The sequence below is a fragment of the Heterodontus francisci genome, chromosome 1 (assembly GCF_036365525.1).
Source record: "Heterodontus francisci isolate sHetFra1 chromosome 1, sHetFra1.hap1, whole genome shotgun sequence".
Classification (NCBI taxonomy): domain Eukaryota; kingdom Metazoa; phylum Chordata; class Chondrichthyes; order Heterodontiformes; family Heterodontidae; genus Heterodontus; species Heterodontus francisci.
The window spans coordinates 63,864,026-63,885,184 of NC_090371.1; the positions used below are offsets into that span (position 1 = coordinate 63,864,026).

At 43.4% G+C, this 21,159-nt stretch overlaps 1 protein-coding gene across 6 annotated transcripts in view; it reads left to right on the forward strand.

Moving 5' to 3' along the window:
• The window catches only part of tmem267 (transmembrane protein 267), a 47,235-nt gene that overhangs the window by 23,505 nt on the left and 2,571 nt on the right, over nucleotides 1–21,159 (forward strand). Inside the window, exon 3 of one of the 6 annotated variants that reach the window (XR_010976634.1) lies at nucleotides 6,942–7,134. The exons of the other annotated variants lie outside the window; for them this stretch is intronic. The gene's annotated coding sequence lies outside the window, so the exon portion shown is untranslated. The remainder of the gene's footprint in view (nucleotides 1–6,941; nucleotides 7,135–21,159) is intronic. 6 annotated transcript variants of the gene reach the window in all.

Consider the following 21,159-nt stretch of genomic DNA (forward strand, 5'->3'; position numbering starts at 1 on the left):
CACTCAGAGGGTGCTGAACCTGTGGAATTCTCTACCACAGAAGGCAGTGGAGGCCAAGTCATTAAATATATTCAAAAATGAGATAGAGATATTTCTTAAAGCCAAAGGGATCAAGGGATATGGGGAGAAAGCGGGAACAGGGTACTGAATTAGACGATCAGCCATGATCTTTTTTGAATGGCGGAGCAGGCCCGAAGGGCCGAATGGCTGACTCCTGCTCCTATTTTTCTATGTTTCTATGTGAAGCTGTGCCAGATCTTTAGAATGTTAATGATGTAATACTGTGGGACACCCAATAGCTGCTAAGCAATAATGAAAATGTATCATACATTGTCATATAGCAACAATTATATCTTCATAAATCATGCAAGCTGGGTTCCCACAAATTATTCAAAATGTCAGAATTTTTTTTTCACCTGCAATTTTTTTGCCCAAATGAAATTCCTAGAATGTGAAATTTGGTTGCTGAGCACCTGCATTTTGAGTGCTATGAGTGCTGTTTTGAGTCCAAAACGGCGTCCTTGCTGCATGCGCGCACACTGGTGCAGGCCACACCGGATGTCTTTATGGGCAAGTCATAAGTGCAGGCGCTTTGAGTGTGCGCTGGAAGTATACCAAGTCGGCAGATTGTGACATCAATCAGTGTGTAAAGCTGATTTGGTTCTAGTGGTACCATTTCCGACTGAATCCTCCAGCTAACACCCTCTCTTAACCTAGCACAGCTGAACATGCTTTCAGCAGCAGGATTTAAATGGATCATCAACCACTTTTAAATTAGTTACTGATTGATTTCTGCTGGCTGTTGCTGAGTTCATAGAAGTGTTTGGTTTGTATTTTCACTTAAAGTTACTTAAGTCAGAAGCTTTTTCCCAGGGTGGAAGAGTCAGTTACTAGGGGACATAGGTTTAAGGTGCGAGGGGCAAAGTTTAGAGGGGATGTGTGAGGTAAGTTTTTTACACAGAGGGTGGTGAGTGCCTGGAACTTGCTGCCGGGGGAGGTGCTGGTAGCAGGTACGATAGCGATGTTTAAGAGGCATCTTGACAAATACATGAATAGGATGGGAATAGAGGGATACGGACCCCGGAAGTGCAGAAGGTTTTAGTTTAGACAGGCATCATGATCGGTGCAGGCTTGGAGGGCCGAATGGCCTGTTCCTATGCTGTACTGTTCTTCTTTGTTCTTTGTTCTAACATTCCTTCTCACTTCTGTTTGTTGTGCACGGTCAGCTTGTTGCACTTCAAGGGTTCTGCTCAGATCATTTACTCCCAGTTATCGGCACTGTAGTTTCCATTCCCTTTGTCCTGCAGCATGATGGGTAGAATGAACAGAGGCGGTACAGAAGAAGACAGGCTGCTCGAAGAGTGAAGAGGGGTAAAATGGCTCTCATAGGAGACCATGTCCACCCAGGGTCTTCAGGGAGCAATTCGCCTATCTCAGCCTCAGTGAGGAACAGTGTGCGCGATGTCTCTGTTTCACTAAAGAGGTGCTCACTGAAATCTGACGCTTGTTGCAAACACACCTGCAGCCTCAGAGCAGGGCGAGGAGTGCTACTCCAGTGGCTGCAACATGGCTGGCAGAAGGCTGCTGGCCTTCATTGGGTAGACTGCAGATGGCCTTGTAGGATGTCCTCAAGCAGCTCTGCCCTAGAAGGCCCAGTTTTTGACTGCACCAACTTGGCACGGGCAGCAGTACAGGCATCAGGGCACTAGCGGAGTGGCAGTGGTAGGAAGATGAATATTGTCATCCTGAGAGAGGACAGAGGGTTTGTGCTCCATGGAGCAACTGCTACTCCTCCAGGGCGGCACCTCAGTAATCTTAGCAGTGTGTTGGAGGACAGATTCCTGAACTGCTTTGAGACCCTGTAAGCCCCTTTGATTTGCAGTCTGAATGTGTGTGGCAACAAACTTAGCTTGCATGACTTCGGTCTGAGCTTCCACTGCAGCACACAGACATTGGGTGGCTTCTGCCTGTGCTGCAATGGAAGTTGAGATATCGGCCATCAGTTGTTGGATCAACAAGTGATGTTAATGAGGTTCTTCATCACTTCCGCGCTGGAAAGGATGTGACTGAAGCTCTGTGCAGAGCTGCTGCTGAACTCCCCCATGTTCTTTGACAGTGGAGAGCCTGCCACTGCACCAAGCCTTTCTTTGTGTATACCCATCAGCCTCTTTCTGTATGCCACCCCATCGAGTTCCTCATCTGAGACTGCAGAAAAACCTGTGTACGACTTTGCCCTCTGGCAGGCTGGCACTTGTGCGAACCCCTTTCCCCCTTACCCTGGCTGCAGGCTACTTATGCCTGGCGTCTTATGCAAATCTCACCTCAAAGCTACCCTCTAAAGTACACATAATTTCAGGTTCTGAACTGGTGGCTGCAAGTGTGAGAGTGAGTAACCGTATTTCTTCTTCTTCAGTCTCTTCTTATCACTCTTCATCACTAAACACAATAGCAGCTTCCTTTGCTGGTCTCTCTTGCGTTTTAAAAACACAGGACAATTAAACAATCCAAGTCCTTTAAATTACTTAGTTCTTACAAACTGTTCACAGAATAATAATCAAAGAATAATACAGTGCAGAAGAGGCCCTTCGGCCCCTTGAGTCTGCAGCGATGCATTGAAACATCTGACCTGTCTACCTAATCCCATTTGCCAGCACTTGGCCCATAGCCTTGAATGTTATGACGTGCCAAGTGTTCATCCAGGTACTTTTTAAAGGATGTGAGGCAATCTGCCTCGACCACCCTCCCAGGCAGGGCATTCCAGACCATCACCACCCTCTGGGTAAAAAAGTTCTTCCTCAAATCCCCCTTAAACCTCCCGCCCCTCACCTTAAACTTGTGACCCCTTGTAACTTACCCTTCAACTAAGGGGAACAGCTGCTCCCTATCCACCCTGTCCATGCCCCTCATAATCTTGTACACCTCGATCAGGTCACCCCTCAGTCTTCTCTGTTCCAGTGAAAACAACCCAAGCCTATCCAACCTCTCTTCATAGCTTAAATGTTCCATCCCAGGCAACATCCTGGTGAATCGCCTCTGCACCCCCTCCAATACAATCACATCCTTCCTATAATGTGGCGACCAGAATTGCACACAGTACTCCAGCTGTGCCCTTACCAAAGTTCTGTACAACTCCAACATGACCTCCCTGCTTTTGTAATCTATGCCTTGATTGATAAAGGCAAGTGTCCCATATGCCTTTTTCACCACCCTATTAACCTGCCCTTCTGCCTTCAGAGATCTATGGACAAACACGCCAAGGTCCATTTGTTCCTTGGAACTTCCCAGTGTCAGGCTATTCATTGAATACTTCCATGTCACATTACTCCTTCCAAAGTGTATCACCTCACACTTTTCAGGGTTAAATTCCATCTGCCACTTTTCTGCCCATTTGACCATCCCGTCTATATCTTCCTGTAACCTAAGACACTCCACCTCACTGTTAACCACTCGGCCAATCTTTGTGTCATCCGCAAACTTACTGATCCTACCCCTCACATAGTCATCTATGTCGTTTATATAAATGACAAACAATAGGGGACCCAGCACAGATCCCTGTGGTACGCCACTGGACACTGGCTTCCAGTCACTAAAACAGCCGTCTGTCATCACTCTGTCTCCTACAGCTAAACCAATTTTGAATCCACCTTATCAAGTTACCTTGTATCCCTTGTGCATTTGCTTTCTTGAAAAGTCTCCCATGTGGGACCTTGTCAAAGGCTTTGCTGAAATCCATGTAAACTACATCAACTGCACTACCCTCATCTACACACCTGGTCACATGCTCAAAAATTCAATCAAATTTGTTAGGCATGACCTCCCTCTGACAAAGCCATGCTGACTATTCCTAATCAAATTTTGCCTCTCCAAGTGGTGATAGATTCTCTCCTTCAGAATTTTCTCCAATAGTTTCCCTACCACTGACGTGAGACTCACTGGTCTATAGTTCCCTGGCTTATCTCGACAACCTTTCCTAAATAGTGGGACCACATTAGCTGTTCTCTAGTCCTCTGGCACATCCCCCGTGGCCAGTGAGGAATTAAAAATTCGGGTCAGAGCCCCTGCAATCTCCACCCTCGCCTCCCACAGCATCCTGGGACACAAATCGCCCGGACCTGGAGATTTGTCCACTTTTAAGCCTGCCAAAACCTCCAATACCTTGTCACTCCCTATGACAATTTGCTCAAGAACCTCACAGTCTCTCAGTTCCATATCTACATCCTCTTTCTCTTGGGTGAAGACAGATGTGAAGTATTCGTTCAACATCCTACCAATGTCCTCTGGCTCCACCCACAAATTTCCCCCTTGGTCCCTAATGGGTCCTACTCTTTCCCTGGTTATCCTCTTCCCATTGATATACTTATAGAATATCTTGGGATTTTCCCTACTTTTACCAGCCAGAGCTTTCTCATATCCCCCCTTTGCTCTCCTAATTGCTTTCTTAAGCTCCATCCTACACTTTCTGTACTCCACTAATGCTTCCATTGATTTGCTCTCCTTGTATTTGCTAAAAGCCTCTCTTTTCCTTCTCATCATACCCTGAATGTTTCTGGTCATCCATGGTTCTCTGGGCTTGTTGCTCCTACCTATTACCCTGGAGGGAACATGTTGGGCCTGTACCCTCCCCATTTCCTTTTTGAATGCTCTTCTGTAGATTTCCCACTGCTCTCCTGTAGATTTCCCGACAAGTAATTCTTTCCATTCTACCTTGGCCAGATCCTGCCTTACTTTATTAAAATTCGCTCTTCCCCCAATCCAAAACCTTTTTTTGCAACTTGTCTATTTTTTTCTCCATAACAAGCTTAAATTGTACCATGTTGTGGTCGCTATCACCAAAATGCATCCCCACCAACACATCAACCACCTGTCCGGCTTCATTCCCCAGAATTAGGTCCAGCACTGCACCCTCCCTTGTTGGATCCTCTACATATTGAGCTAAAAAGTTCTCCTGTATACATTTTAAGAACTCCACTCCATCTGAGTCCTTAACACGATGACTATCCCAATTAATGTTGGGAAAGTTGAAATCACCTAATATAATTACCCTATTATTTTTACACACCTCTGCAAATTGCGCACATATTTGCTCCTCAATTTCCCGCTGACTATCTGGGGGTCTATAATAAACACCTCGCAATGTGGCTGTCACTTTTCTATTCCTAAACTCGACCATAAAGCTTCATTTGATGCCCCCTCCAAGATATCATCTCTCCTTACTGCAGTAACTGACTCCTTAACTAATATTGCAATGCCCCCTCCTCTTTTACCCCCTCCTCTGTCTCGTCTGAAGATTCTATATCCCGGGATATTGAGCTGCCAATCCTGCCCCTCCCTCAACCACGTCTCCATGATGGCTACTATATCACAATTCCACGTGTCAATCATTGCCCTTAACTCATCCGTTTTACCTGTAATACTCCTGGCATTAAAGTAGAGGCCTTCCATCCTGGTCATATCCCCTTGAAACTTACTTCTGCTGTATTCCCTCTGACTTGTTTGTTTTCCTGTGTTTAGCTGTGTCCCTATTCTGCTAGGAGTCTGCATCCTCTCCCCCTGCCAAATTAGTTTAAACTCCTCCCAACAGCACTAGCAAACCCACCAGCAAGGATGTAAGTCCCCCTCTGGTTCAGATGTAGACCGTCCCGCTTGTACAGGTCCCACCTTCCCCAGAAACGGTCCCAGTGGTCCAGGAATCTAAAACCCTCCCTCCTGCACCAACTCTTAAGCCACGCATTCTTCTGTGCTATTCTCCTATTTCTATACTCGCTCGCACGTGGCACTGGGAGTAATCCAGAGATTACAACCCAAGAGGTCCTGCTTTTTAGTCTACTGCCTAACTCCTTGAATTCTTGATGCAAGACCTCATCCCTCTTTCTACCTATGTCATTGGTACCAACATGGACCATGACCTCTGCCTTTTCACCCTCCCCCTTCAGGATGCCCTGCAGCCGTTCAGTGACAATCCGGACCCTGGCAACAGGGAGGCAACACACCATCCTGGAGTCATGTTGACAGCCACAGTTGCGCCTATCTGTTCCCCTGACTATAGAATCCCCTATTACTATTGCTCTTCCTCTCTTTCCCCCTTCCTGTGCAGACAGGTTGCTTGCGGTGCCAGAAGCTTGGCTGTGTCCGCACTCCCTGGAGGAACCAGCCTCCAAAATGGAATACTGATTTGCAAGCGGGACCCCAGGGGACTCCTGAACTACCTGCCTGTTTCTCCTGGACTGCCTGGTGGTCACCCATTCCCTTCCTTCCTCAAGTCCCTTCAGCTGCGGTGTGACCACCTCTCTATACGTGCTATCCACAATGCTCTCAGACTCGCGGATGCTCCACAGTGTTTCCAGCCACCGTTCCAGCTCTGAAACCCGAGCTTCCAGGAACTGCAGCTGGACGCACTTCCTGCACACATGCTGGTCCCGGGGACTGGAAATGTTCCTGGATTCCCACATGCAGCAAGAGGAGCAAACCACAGCTTCAAGCTCTCCTGCCATGACTAAACCCTTTAAATTTAAAACTTTAGAAGATTATAATTAAAAAAAAACAACTAAGTCTTGCTAAAACAATGACTTACAATTCAATACACTTTGAAAAATACCCACCAGGACTTACTCACCAGTCAGCTGTGCTCTTTGGAAACTCTCGGCTCCCCTCACTCTGAGGACAGGTTGGAAATGAAAGGAGCGCCTCGCTCCCTCCTCACCGAACTTCCTCAGTCACCAAACCTCCACTTGAACACTCCAATGCAGCCTAAATCAGCACTCCAGTGCTGTTGCTTGGAGAATTTCTAATTTCTCTGCATTTCAAAGGAAGGCGAACGCTGATGTAATCAATCAGCTTCAGTTTATGTCACTCTCACAGCTTTTCAAAACACTTTGGACAACTTAGGCCAGATAAATTAGCATTCTTAAAATATGTTCAGTCTCTTATCTTTGTGATTTCAGACACCATGGCTCCAGGGTTTTGTGCGCATGAAGCTTCTCCACAGTTCTAACTTGGCATCAAAGTGAAACATAGCTTTGATGTAAAAGCAAAATACTGCAGATGCTGAAAATCTGAAATGAAAATAAAAAGTGCTGGAAATACTCAGCAGGTCTGGCAGCATCTGTGGAGACAGAAGCAGAGTTAACATTTCAGGTCAGTGACCTTTCATCAGAACTAGCAAAGGTTAGAAACGTAATGGGTTTTAAGCAAATAAGGCAGGGGTGGGGAAAAAGAGTACAAAAGGGAAGGCTGTTGATAGGACAGAGCGTCAGAGAGATTAGCTGACAGGGAGGTCGTGGCGCAAAGGCAAAGAGTGTGCTAATGGTGTGGTAAAAGACAAAGCATTAGTGCAGAGAGAGTGTTAAATGACAGAATAATGAACAGCCCTAGCCAAAAGCCCAAACATGAAAAAAACAGTGTGCAGGCACTGACCCCCAGAATTGTCACTGACCTCATTTCCAGAGATCTTCCCTCTGCAGTTTCCTATCTCATAGTCCCGCAACCCCAGACAGCCTGCTTCTGTCTCCTTCCTACAATCCACAAACAGGACTGTCCTAGCAGACCCATCGTTTCAGCCTGTTCTTGCCCCACTGAACTTATTTCTTCCTATCTTGACTCTATCTTTTCTCCCCTGGTCCAGTCTCTTCCCACCTATATCCGTGACTCCTCACACCCTCCATCATTTTGACAATCTCGTTTCCTAGCCCTAACTACCTCCTCTTCACTATGGACGTCCAATCTCTCTACACCTCCATCCCCAACCAGGATGATTTGAGGGATCTCCACTTCTTCCTTGAACAAAGACCCAACCAATCCTCATCCACCACCACCCTCCTCTGCCTGGCTGAACTTGTCCTCACATTGAACAACTTCTCCTTCAACTCCACTCACTTCCTTCAAATAAAAGGTGTTGCCCTGGGTACCCCGCATGGGTCCTTGTTATGCCTCTCTTTTTGTGGAATATGTTGAACATTCCTTGTTCCAGTCCTACTCAGGCCCCTTCCCCCAACTCTTTTTCCGGGGCATTGATGACTATATCGGTGCCGTTTCCTGCTCCCTCCTCGAACTGGAAAACTTCTGTCAACTTTGCTTCCAATTTCCACTCTTCTTTCAACTTTATATGGTCCATCTCTGACACTTCCCTTCCCTTCCTCAACCTCTCTGTCTCCATCTCTGGGGATAGGCTGTCCACTAATATTCATTATTAGTCCACTGTCTCCCACAGCTATCTCGACTACACTTCTTCACACCCTGCCTCCTGTAAGGACTCCATTCCGTTCTCCCAGTTTCTCCATCTCCAACACATCTGCTCTGATGATGCAACCTTCCACACAGCACTTCTGATATGTCTTTTTCCTCAACTGAGGATTCCCCCCCCACTGTGGTTGACAGGGCCCTCAACCGTGTCTGGCCGATTTCCCGCACTTCTGCCCTCACTGCTTCCCCTCCATCCCAGAACCACGACAGAGTTCCTCTTGTCCTCACTTTCCACCTCACCAGCCTCCACATCCAAAGGATCATCCTCAGCCATTTTCGCGACCTGCAGCGTGATGCCACTGCCAAAAGCATCTTCCCCTCCCCTCCCCTCTCAGAATTCCGAAGGGATCGTTCTCTCTGCGACACCCTGGTCTACTCCACCATTACCTCGATACCTCGTCCCCTTCCCATGGAATCGCAGGAGGTGTAATACCTGAACTTTGACCTCCTATCTCCTCACTATCCAAGGTCCCAAACACTCCTTTCAGGTGAAGCAGCCATTTACTTGTACTTCTTACAATTTAGTATACTGTACTCGCTGATCACAATGTGGTCTCCTCTACACTGGGGAGACCAAACGCAGATTGGGTGACCGCTTTGCGGAACATCTCCGCTCAGTTTGAAAACATGACCCTAGGCTTCCTGTCGCTTGCCATTTCAAAACATCCCCCTGCTCTCATGTCCACGTCTCCGTCCTGGGCTTGCTGCAATGTTGCAGTGAACATCAACGCAAGCTCGAGGAACAACACCTCATTTACTGATTAGGCACACTACAGCCTACTGGACTGAACATTGAGTTCGATAATTTCAGAGCATGACTGGCCCTTTTTTATTTTTGTTATTTTTTTATTTTGGTTTGTTTCATCATTTTTGTTTTTTTTTACCATGAACCTGCCCACTACCAGAAGGACGTGGAGGCTTTGGAGAGGGTACAGAGGAGGTTTACCAGGATGTTGCCTGGTCTGGAGGGCATTAACTATGAGGACAGGTTGGAAAAACTCGGATTGTTTTCACTGGAACGACGGAGGTGGAGGGGCGACATGATAGAGGTTTACAAGTTATGAGCGGCATGGACAGAGTGGATAGTCAGAAGCTTTTTCCCAGGGTGGAAGAGTCAGTTACTAGGGGACATACGTTTAAGGTGCAAGGGGCAAAGTTTAGAGGGGATGTGCGAGGGAAGTTTTTTACACAGAGGCTGGTGAGTGCCTGGAACTTGCTGCCAGGGGAGGTGGTGGAAGCAGATACGATAGCAACATTTAAGAGACATCTTGACAAATACATGAATAGGATGGGAATAGAGGTATATGGGCCCCGGAAGTGCAGAAGGTGTTAGTTTAGGCAGGCATCAAGATCGACGCAGGCTTGGATGGCCGAATGGCCTGTTCCTGTGCTGTACTGTTCTTTGTTTTGTTTGTTTTGTTTTGTTGTTTTCATGTTTATGCTTTTGGCTAGGGCTGTTCATTATTCTGTCGTTTAACACCCTCTCTGCACTAATGCTTTGTCTTTCACCACACCATTAGCACACTCTTTGCCTTTGCCCCATGACCTCCTTGTCAGTTAATCTCTCTAACCCTCTGTCCTATCAACACCTTCCCTTTTGTTCTCTTTTCCCCTACCCCCACTTTATTTGCTTAAAACCTATTGCATTTTTAACCTTTGCCGGTTCTGATGAAAAAGGTCACTGACCTGAAATGTTAACTCTGCTTCTCTCTCCACAGATGCTGCCAGACCTGCTGAATATTTCCAGCACTTTTTGTTTTTATTATCGCTTTGAAGTATGCCTGTTTATTGGTTTGACTTGATTTTTACAACTTTTCTACTTTTTGCTAAATATTCCATAGCCTTAAAGTTTTTTTTCCCCCAGTGACTCTGTTATCTTTCGTGAAAACAGCTTGCAGTTGTTAACAGCTTACTTTAGCTCAGAAAGCCCTTTTGGCCTTCAACAATGCATGCTGGTCAGATTCGATCAGTGTTCTGTACACCAGTATGCAGTATAGCTTCCTGTATTTCATTTAAATTATCAGTGTTCCTGGTTTGGATAGTCTTGCAAGTCTCAACCATAAATTTCGATTAAAATAATATTACTGCCTCTTACAGTCCTCCCTCAAAGTGGCTGTGCAGCCCAAAAATTATGGGTGCCAGACCCTTATTCTGAGGTATCCTCAGCCTTGTCTTGCATTTTCTGTAGTAGCTTAATCCCTTCTCGCTGCTTGTATTGCCTGTTGACACGGCAGGTTATCATTAACAAGTACAGTACAATCACCAGTTGAACAATGACCAGAATATGGGAGATAATCCTTATCCCTGGATGGATCTCAATATTCATTTGATATCCCAGTAGGATGAATCATCCCTAACCTTGTGTATTTTTTTTTAAGAGATACAGCACTGAAACAGGCCCTTCGGCCCACCGAGTCTGTGCTGACCATCAACCACCCATATTATACTAATCCTACACTAATTCCATATTCCTACCACATCCCCACCTGTCCCTATATTTCCCTACCACCTACCTACACTAGGGGCAATTTACAATGGCCAATTAACCTATCAACCAACAAGTCTTTGGCATATGGGAGGAAACCGGAGCACCTGGCTGAAACCCACGTGCTCACAGGGAGAACTTGCAAACTCCACACAGGCAGTACCCAGAACTGAACCCGGGTCACTGCAGCTGTAAGGCTGCGGTGCTAACCACTGCGCCACTGTGCCGCCCCTAAACATGTAACGTATTTGTGCAACTTCTCTTTTAACTCCTCCTCTACATCAAAACTCACTTGCTTATGCGAATATGTATTTAACAACACAGGTGCTCCAATCCTTACAAGTCGGACTGGGGTAAAACAAGATGTTTCTGTTGCAGTAGGCCAGGTCAGATTATTGTACTGGTATTCCCAGTGCATAGTGGTGACATAATATTCACCTCTTCCCCTGTGTGATGATCTCACAGGAAAGTGCAACTCAACAGTCACCTTCATGGTACAATTCCATTCAACATGATCCCAATTAAACCCACAAGCTGGAGCTTCATGCTCAGCTATGTCATAGGGGCAGATGAATGTGTCCCGGATTTGAATAAACCCTGTAAGGCCTGGATCTGCCAACGTGATTCCATCCACATGGGATACATACCCTGGAGAGTCATCATATTCCAATGAATGGTTCCCCTTGCGTACCCCTATGTTTTCCACAAAACAAGGAGTCGGGGCTGCATTTCTATGCAAGACAGGATAATGCGACACCAGTCCCAGAAGGGTAATACCCTCCTTTCCCAGCCAATTGCACTCGTGTCTTACCAGGTACATCTGTACTAATCTCCTGACCTGACTTATAATCAAATTGAATTGGTAGGTAGACATAGCCTTCAGATGTCAATTAATTATTCAGGAAGGAAGTCTTCTCTTGACAATGCATTGCAGGTTTTTTTCTGGCCTGTTCTGCCAACCAAGATCCATACATTACACACACATCATTTCACATGATGACTTTCCTTTAACATCAGATTGATTGTTTTCACATGGGATTTGAGATACTTGACCAAATCCTAGATGTATGGTCATGGCTTGACCTTCCTGCAATTCTCCCTGTTCTGAAGTGTTCATTTTGTTCAAAAGATGCCTTAAGCAGTTCCTGACCATCTTAACTAAGCTTGTAACGTGACTAAATAAAGGGTATTAACTAGTGAAGTACCAGTGTTGAATATCATGGCAACATCATTCAGCAAGTTATGCTGTCTTCTTATGTGTCTCTCCTCATTGTTGTTTTCCCCAGCATTCTTAATTAACTCAAAGTCATTTAATTCAGAAGTAGCATTAAACCTATGACGATCCTGGAAATCATTATACAGAGCTTCCAGATCTATCTATCTGTTGCATCATTAGTTCTTTTCTAAAATTCCCCAATCAATTTGCGCATCAACCTTTCATATTCTTGCACAGTTTTGGTTTTACACCGCTCTGGCCTCCTTAACTCTGTTAAATTTAAAATTACCAGTGTAATTTGGTGATGAACATCGATTGGCAATTATTACTAGCCCATTGGTTGGCCCTGGAGAAACTACAGTCCAATGCAGAAAGCTGAGAAGTGATTCATTTTGGTAGGAAGAATGAGGAGAAGCAATATAAATTAAAGGATACAATTCTAAAGGTGGTGTGGGAGCAGAGAGACCTGGGATATATGTGAACAAATGACTGAAGTTTGCAGGGCAGGTTAATAAAGTATATGGGATCCTGGATTTTATAAATAGGGGCATAGAGGAGAAAATCAAGGAAGTTATGATAAACCTGTAAAGAACACTGGCTCGGCCTCAACTGGAGTATTGTGTCCAATTCTGGGCACCACACATTTGGAAGGATGTGAAGGCATTGGAGGGTGTAGATAAGATTTACGAGAATGGTTCTGGGGTGGGAACTTCAGTTATGTAGATAGGTTGGAGAAGCTGGGGCTGTTCTCCTTGGAGAAGAGAAGATTAAGAGGTGATTTGATAGAGATGCTCAAGATTATGAGGGGTCTGGACAGAGTAGATAGGGAGAAATTGTTCCCATTGGCAGAGGGTCCAGAACCAGTGAACTCCGATTGAAGGTGATTGGCAAAAGAAGCAACAACGACGTGAGGAAAAACTTTATTACCCAGCGAGTTGTTAGGATCTAGAATGCACTGCTTAAGAGTGTATTGGAGGCAGATTCAATCAAGGCCTTCAAAAGGGATTTGGAGAATTATCTGAAGCAAAAGGAATTGCAGGGCTATGGGGAAAAGGCAGGGGAATGGGACTAGGTGCAAGAGCAGAGGGCCGGCATGGACACAATGGGCTGAATGGCAGTCTTCTGTGCTGTAACCATTCTGTGATTCAATACAACATCCTCATAAGATCTTTTTCATAAAAATCAAACATTTCTACTTGATTCCAGGCATTAACATATTTTGTTTGTCTACACTCTGTTTTAGACAGCCTTTCTTTTCTCAAAAATAACCCTTATATTGTGCCTTAAATCTTATCCCTTCAAAAATTACCCAGATTCAAATGCTTTTGTCAATCTCCAAGTTTATTTTTCTGCAAAAGAAACGTTATTCCTTGATACTTAGGAACCACCTGGACTGCTTTTCATTGGTTGCTTTTAATGAAAATTTGATGATCCCTTTAAACTTCAGTAAACCTTCTCTTTCTCAAGTGCTTGAAATAGCAACTCATATCAATTTATTGTATCACTTCCAATTTCAGAACCAGTGAAGGCCAGTCTCCATGTCTTTTACATTAAAGACAGAACTTTGGTAATTAATATTTCCCATTCTTGAACTCTTTGTCCCCGAAGATATGAAACCCTAGATAGGCTAAAGCCAAGTCTTTGAAAGGTACAACCTTTAGTTCAAATCATCACTATTCCTTGACATTGGATGTCTGCAGATAAGATCTTATCACTTGCTGCTAGTTCTCTTGTTGCATTATTCATGTGGAGCTGAAAATCATGGTCATCTATTTAAAAGAGATAAAAACGAAGAATCTCTGTGTCTCGGCTTAAGAGCCTAATGGGTTAATTTTTCCAAATATATTCATCAATTTCAAAACTTAAAATTCAAACTCCAATTATTTCCAAACTTTTAGCTTTTGTAAAAAAAAATCCCCAAGGTTATTAATACAACCAAGGTGATTAAACAACCAGAAACACCTTGAACATTCCAAGCTCCAATTAACACCATTAAAATTGTTTTAAAAATTCAAAACTGCCAATACTTATATGTGAATTTTCTTATCTGGAATTAAAATTGCGACATATGTTGTCAGAATAACTAGAACTTCACGTGGCCTCAATGAAATTTGAATTCTCACAACTTAACTACTTAACCTTAATAATTCCACATTAATTCAGACTAACAATTATTAACTAAACACAGAACACAAAGTACGTGCTTTAAGCGAGAAAAGATAAATTGTGTCATTTTCATGTTCTTCAGGCGCCTTTCAAAATGACTAATGAAGAAAAAGTTAACTCTCAATTAAACAAACCCCTTCAATATTCTTAAAGCTAAAAAAGTCAGAGGGCAGAGATTGCTGCAGCTTGTAAGCTCCAACCATGTTTAAAGAGACAGCACATTGCAGTCCTTAACAGTAAAAAAAAACTGATTTTTTTCCCCCATTATTTATTCCATTATTAATTAATTTATCCTTTTCTTCACTTAAAGCAATTTCCAATTCCTGATCTCATCTACACTATCTCATTCTGTACTGATTCAAAATCTCAAAATCACAGTTTGTGTCCTCACCCAAACCCATTACCTCCTGCAAAATTCTGAACACCTTTATCTGAGAGAGCTATAACAACATAGTGAAAAGGGGTGAAAGGAACACTGAGATTCAGCATTTCAACATTCCAACACCAATTCCACATCCCTTTAGACTATGCTTGCAACTATCGCATTTTAACTTTTCACTGAACGTTTCTCCTCACCACAGAGCCACAAGTAAACTTCAGTCAAAAGTTTTTTTTTAATCCCAATTCCAATTCTGGGTACACAATCTTAAATTCACATACACACAGTCAGTAATCAAATTCATATTTCCATGCACCTTAGAAATATGAATCCTTTTAATGAGATAGAAACTCAAAAGTGCTAATTTTTTTGTACTATACCCAGATCTTGAGCCCTAGGAAAAATTTAAGTTTGAACCAGTTTAAAACCTCACCAGTAGTACAACACATTGAACAAACAAAATATGTATGCCTATATATGACTCCAGTCTTGCACCAACATGGCTGACTCTTAAATGACCCCTGAAGTGGCGTAGCAGTTCTCTTAGTGTATCAAACTGGTAACTAGCAATGGACAATAAATACCAGCAGAGGCCATATCCCAAGAATGAACACAAAAAATGATTAATTATTGATTTGTTGCACTGAATTTGGATTGTGCAGTCTTAGCCTATGCAGTGTGCCTAATTTCCAAGATGCATTAGTGTCATTCAGTTAGCTATAGTGATGGAATAAATTTCTTTAATTTCTAGGACTTGCTACAAAATAGCTTACCTTCAAATACATTTGAAAAACAAAAGGACAAATTTAACTGTTTAATTGAAGTAAATTTTATATTGCTCTTTTAATAAGGAGACCATCTGTAAGAGAGAATGAGAAAAATGGTATGATGACACAAACTTGATTTTTGTTAATAAACTTCAGAAAGTGCATTAAGCTAAGGAAGGAGCATGCAGACCTAAATCAGGACAGCAGAGAGGAGGAACAGAGAGAGACAGGGGTCAGCAACTTGTCTGTACACTGACACCAGTGTACGTGGTAAACAATTTTGGGGTCAGTGACTGTTAATTTCACGGATGAGAAATTTCCCATTGGCTTCTTCAGACCGGCTTTTAAAAAATTCGCAAGTTTCAGTTTCACAGCTGACAGATGCTGACATTGGAAACTGCCCTTTCCCAACTTAGGACAGATTCGGGGTTTTCCAGTGAGTTCCAATTCTTTTTAAAACTTCCACCGGAAAACCACAAACTGGTCCGAGGTTCAAAAGCGCCGTTCCCGCTCTTAGCAACAGTCAGAGAGCAAGCAGGAAGTGAAGTGATTGAGAGAGAGAGAGCGAGAGAGGGGGAAGAGAGAAAGCGAGAGCGAGAGAGATGGGGGGGGTGAGGGACCGAGAAAGAGAGAAGGGTGAGAGAGAGAGGGGGGAAGAGAGAGAGCGAGGGTGGAGGGAAGAGAGTGGGGGAAGAGGTGGGGGGCAGCGAGTGGGAGTGGGGGGCCCAGAGGGTGGCAGGAGAGCGAGAGTGGGGGGCGTGCAGAGAGCGAGAGTGGGGGGGGTACAGATAGACTAAGTGGGGGGTTATAGAGTGAGAGAGAGAGTGAGGGGGCACAGAGAAAGAGTGGGAGGGGTACAGAGAGAGCGTGGGGGGCGGTTACAGAGAGGGAGCGAGTGGGGGAGTACAGAGGGAGAGAGTTGGGTACAGAGGAAGACAGAGAGTGTAGAGAGAGAATGACAAGGTACAAAGAGAGGGGGTGTACTGAGAGAGTGCTTGGGGGGTACAGAGAGAGTGTGTCAGGGAGGGGTACAGAGCGAGTGTGTGGGTTACAGAGCGAGTGTGTGGGTTACAGAGAGAGTGGGGGGGTACATTGGGAGAGAGTGAGAGTGTAGAGAGAGAGAATGGGAAGGTACGATGTGGGGTACAGAGAGAGAGAGCATGGGGGGTACAGAGAGAGTGGGGTGGGATACAGAGAGAGATGGTGAGAGAGAGCGAGTGTGGTGGTACAGAGAGAGAGAGAGAGTGGGTGTACAGAGAGAGTGTGGGGGGGAGAGGGAGAAAGTGGGGGGAAAGAGAGAGAAGGTGTTAGGAAAGTGCTTCCATTATTTTTAATATATTTATTTTTTGAGGACTTTTGTTAAAATTGAAAAGATTCCATGGATGTGTTTTTTTTACCAAGTTCACCGACAGGACAAGATGTTGTTTGAAAGCTACCTGTACTGGAGGCCACCTGTGATTTGGACTCAGAATACAGCAGAACCCTTGGTGACCTGGAAAAAAGTGGTTTCAGAAGCGATAGGTCAAGGTTTATGGAGGTCAGGAGGTAGACTCAATGTTTGGGGTTTGAATATTGTTTTGAGTTTTAGTTGTGGTGTGAACTGTTTGAAGACAGTTGGTGTTCTTCTGACAAGGAAAATGAAATCACCCAGCTCACCACCTTTTCTACCTTTTTGAAGAAATTTTGCCAAGATTCAGTGTGGAATAGCAAAAACATCCCTGGTGCCATATAGCTCCTAAGGAGCTGAAAAAAAATCCTGTAATTCAGGTGTGTGCTAGCGGGAAAACGTTGATGCCACATTTCTCCTAGAAAGCCTACTAGAATAATTCTTGACATCTCTGGAAGGGACTGCTTCTGAAATGAACCCAGTCTCCGTATACCCAGATGCCAGACCAAAACGGGACAACTAACTTCCTTCTATATCTTTTTTCTTTTTTTGTCAAGAATTAGCAAGTATTTGGCCAAAGGTTTTTTTCCTCTTTTTTTTTGTAACAGACCTCTGCAGAGTGAATTTCTGTACTGTTTTTGTCCAGTGTGAGTGTAATTGGGGAATTTTTAAAAATGGAACTTCCATATTTTAATCAGTGTGTTAAGGCTTTGCTTCGTTACTGGTTAAGTCTTGTTTTATAATAAACTGATAACTTTGTTGTTTATTAAAGAAACATGGCTGCTGTATTTTATTCTGGGATAAAATTGGCTGTATCGTTAACTGTTGTGACCTGTGGAGAAGTGGAACTAGCAAAGACAATGCATTCCTCCTGCCTCGGTCATAACAATGGTGAGAGAGGGAAAGTGGGAGGGTCAGAGAGTGAGAGGACAACACAGGGAGGGGGGATGACGTGGGGGGGGTGTGTGGGGGGAAGCAACACAGAGCAGGGGGAACGACACTGGGGGGAGCAACAAAGAGGCGGGGGAGAATGTGAGAGAGAGAGACAGGCATAGAAAGGAGGGAGAGAAAGCAATCAAGATCACTCCTGACAGATGGACATCTATCTGGAATATTCCGCATCGCTAGACAGGTGTGCGGGCGGACATTGACTACTTGTGCAAGCAAAAATGTCAGGTATCTCACTTAATCAGTGTCCTACATATTGACAAGAAAGTAAGTTAATAAATTAGTATTCTCATTTAAAGCATCTTCACAAAAATGCACATTTGTTGTTTTGATTAATAGTAAGATAAATTTTTAATGCCTTTATCTTTCTGAAATTGTCTCACCGCCCCTATGTAAGGGGACGGGTCCCCAGACCTACATCCTAGGATCTTAAAGGAAGTGGCAGCGGAGATAGTGGATCCATTGGTTATAATATTCCAAAATTCCCTGGATGCGGGAAAGGTTCCAGTGGGTTGGAAAAAAGCTAATATAACGCACTTATTCAAATAGAGAGGGAGGCAGTTAGTTTAACATCTGTCGTTGAGAAATTGTTAGAATCCATTATTAAGGAAGTAATAACACGACATTTAGAAAGTAAAAACGCAATCCATAAGAGTCAGCATGGTTTTATGAAGGGTAAATCGTGTTTGACTAATTTGCTAGAGTTCTTCGAAGCTGTGACAAGCAAAGTGGATAATGGGGATCCTGTAGATGTAGTATATCTGGACTTCCAGAAGGCATTTGATAAGGTGCTGCACAAAAGTTTAATACACAAGGTAAGGTCACATGGGGTTAGGGGCAATTTATTAGCTTGGATAGAGGATTAGCTAACCAACAGAAAACAGAGAGTCGGGATAAATGGGTCTTTTTCTGGTTGGCAAGATGTAACTAGTGGGGTGCCACAGGGTTCAGTCCTCGGACCCCAACTATTTACAATCTATATTAATGACCTGGATGCAGGGATAGAAGGTATTATAGCCAGATTTGCAGATGACACTAAAATAGGGATACTAAGTTGCAATAAAGAAATAAGAAACTTACAAATGGATATGGATAGGTTAGGTGAATGGGCCAAAATCTGGCAGATGGAGTTTAACGTGGATAAGTGTGAGGTTATTCATTTTGGTTGGAAGAATAGAAAGGCAAATTATTATCTAAATGGAGAGAAACTTCAGAGTGCTTCAGTGTAGAGAGATCTATCTGGGTGTCCTCGTGCATGACTCACAGAAAACTAGTTTGCAGGTACAGCAGGTGATAAGGAAGGCAAATGGAATTTTGGCATTTATTGCTAAAGGAATAGAATATAAAAGTAGGCAAGTGTTGCTGCAGCTGTGCAAGGCATTAGTGAGAAAGAACCTGGAGTATTGTGTACAGTTTTGGTCCCCTTACTTGAGGAGGGATGTAGTTGCTTTGGAGGCAGTTCAGAGGAGATTCATTAGATTGATTCCAGGGATGAGGAGTTTGTCTTATGAAAAGAGATTGAGCAGTTAAGGCCTTTACTCTCTAGAGTTTAGAAGAATGAGAGGAGATCTAATTGAGGAATATAAGATGATTAGGGGGATTGACAAAGTAGATGTAGAGAGGACGCTTCCTCTGGTGGGGCAATCTAGAACGAGAGGGTCATAGTTTTAGGATAAGGGGTAGCAGAGTTAAAACAGAGATGAGGAGAAATTACTTCTCTCAAAGGGTCGTGAGTCTATGGAATTCACTACCCCAGAGTGCAGTGGATGCCGCGACATTGGGTAAATTTAATGAGGAGATAGACTGATTTGTAATTAGAAATGGGTTGAAGGGTTTTGGAGAACGGGCAGGAAAGTGGAGTTGAGGCCGAGATGAGATCAGCCATGATTATATTGAATGGCGGGGCAGGCCAGAGGGGCTAAATTGCCTACTCCTGCTCCTAGTTCTTATGTTCAACAAAAATTGCAATGTGGCGCCCCCACACGAAAAGGTTAGACACCCCTGCACCAAGCCTTTTACCTTGTGTTTTAAAATAACTTAGCAGCTAGGTTATTTTAGAACACAAGTTTAAAGGCTTTTGTTATGCAAACTCATCTTAAAATGGAAAAGTCACTTAGGGAAAGTCTCGCTTTCTACGCTCTGCATACATTATCTTCACATGGGACACAAGCTCAGTGGCATGTTGGAAGTTACTAGACTTTTATTTCTATATAAATGTCACAATTTCACTGCTATCCATTTTGAATCACATTTACTGTATGTTCCTCATAAATACAAGAGTACAGTGTACCAGGGCTGAATGATATGGGTGAATACAGGATGATGCTGACCCATATACAATAGTTAGTATATACAGTGTATTGGATAGCTTTAATAAGCCTTAATCTATGATGAACTGTCTACGATTCCTTAACAAAATCCGTGCTGCATTTGTAGTTTTAAAAACTGTCGGCGAAGACATAGTCAAGATTTATGATGTTTCAATGACCATGTTAGAAGCAGTCATTAACATTTTTGCTGCAAATTGGATTAAAGGACAAATTTTACCAGTATGTCAAAGATCAGTAACTGCAATGGGAATCATTTACTACCAAGTTTGAAGGCAGATAACCTGAGCGGCCAATGTCATTTGAATGTCTCTGTAACATATAATTGTATTATGTCATAAATGCACCTTTGCTAACAGGTAAGAGATTTGGCTTGGACATAAATTGGTTGGTCTGGAGTACAATCTTACAGATAGTGACTAAACATTTTGTAATTGAATAATACCTGCAGTAACAACTGCTCAACATTTTGCAGAAAAGCTTTTTGTTAATAATTGTCTTGTCAGAGCTGAATCGGAATCGACAGTGATAGACTAAAATATAGACATAGGTGAATTTAAGAGAATCACTTTATTGGAGGAATTGAAAGGCGCTCTTCATTTGTAATTGTGTTTCTCTAATGTCACTAGCTTTGGTGAGCAGATGATATTTTGTCTGTGAGAGATTCTGTTGTTTCTGTATTGTTAATCTCTCTGCCTCTTTCTGTCCCACTCTGCTTTTCTGTTTTACATGACTCTTCTGAAAAACTAACTGCTCCATCCTATAAAGCTCTCCTGATTTGGAGATCACTGCCCTTTTGTTGACTGCCTTGTCTTCACACACGTATTATAGGTAGATGGAGATGTTGCACAAACATTGACCATCACGGATTAAATTGTCTTGTGAAAACAGCAGTGAGAGAAATGGTTTGTCTTCCTGTTGCTGATTTTTCCACTGCCTCATCTCAATAACCACAATAACAATCCTCTCCTTGGGTTTTATGGTTTATTAGATGAATTTGTACACCTAACATTGTGAATCCACAGAGGTCATCCAATAAGGTCAATCTACCACCTTGTGACATGGTGTACGTAGCTCTATTCTGCCAACAAAAATAATTTGCATTGGCATTGCATACTATTTTGCTTGCTAGCTAGCTAATACAGTTGTGCTCCACTCCATTGATATGTGTATGCTTCCCTATTTTATAGGGAGAAATGTGTTTTAAATAGGTCTCTGTTTTGATGGCATTAGATTGGTTGTACAC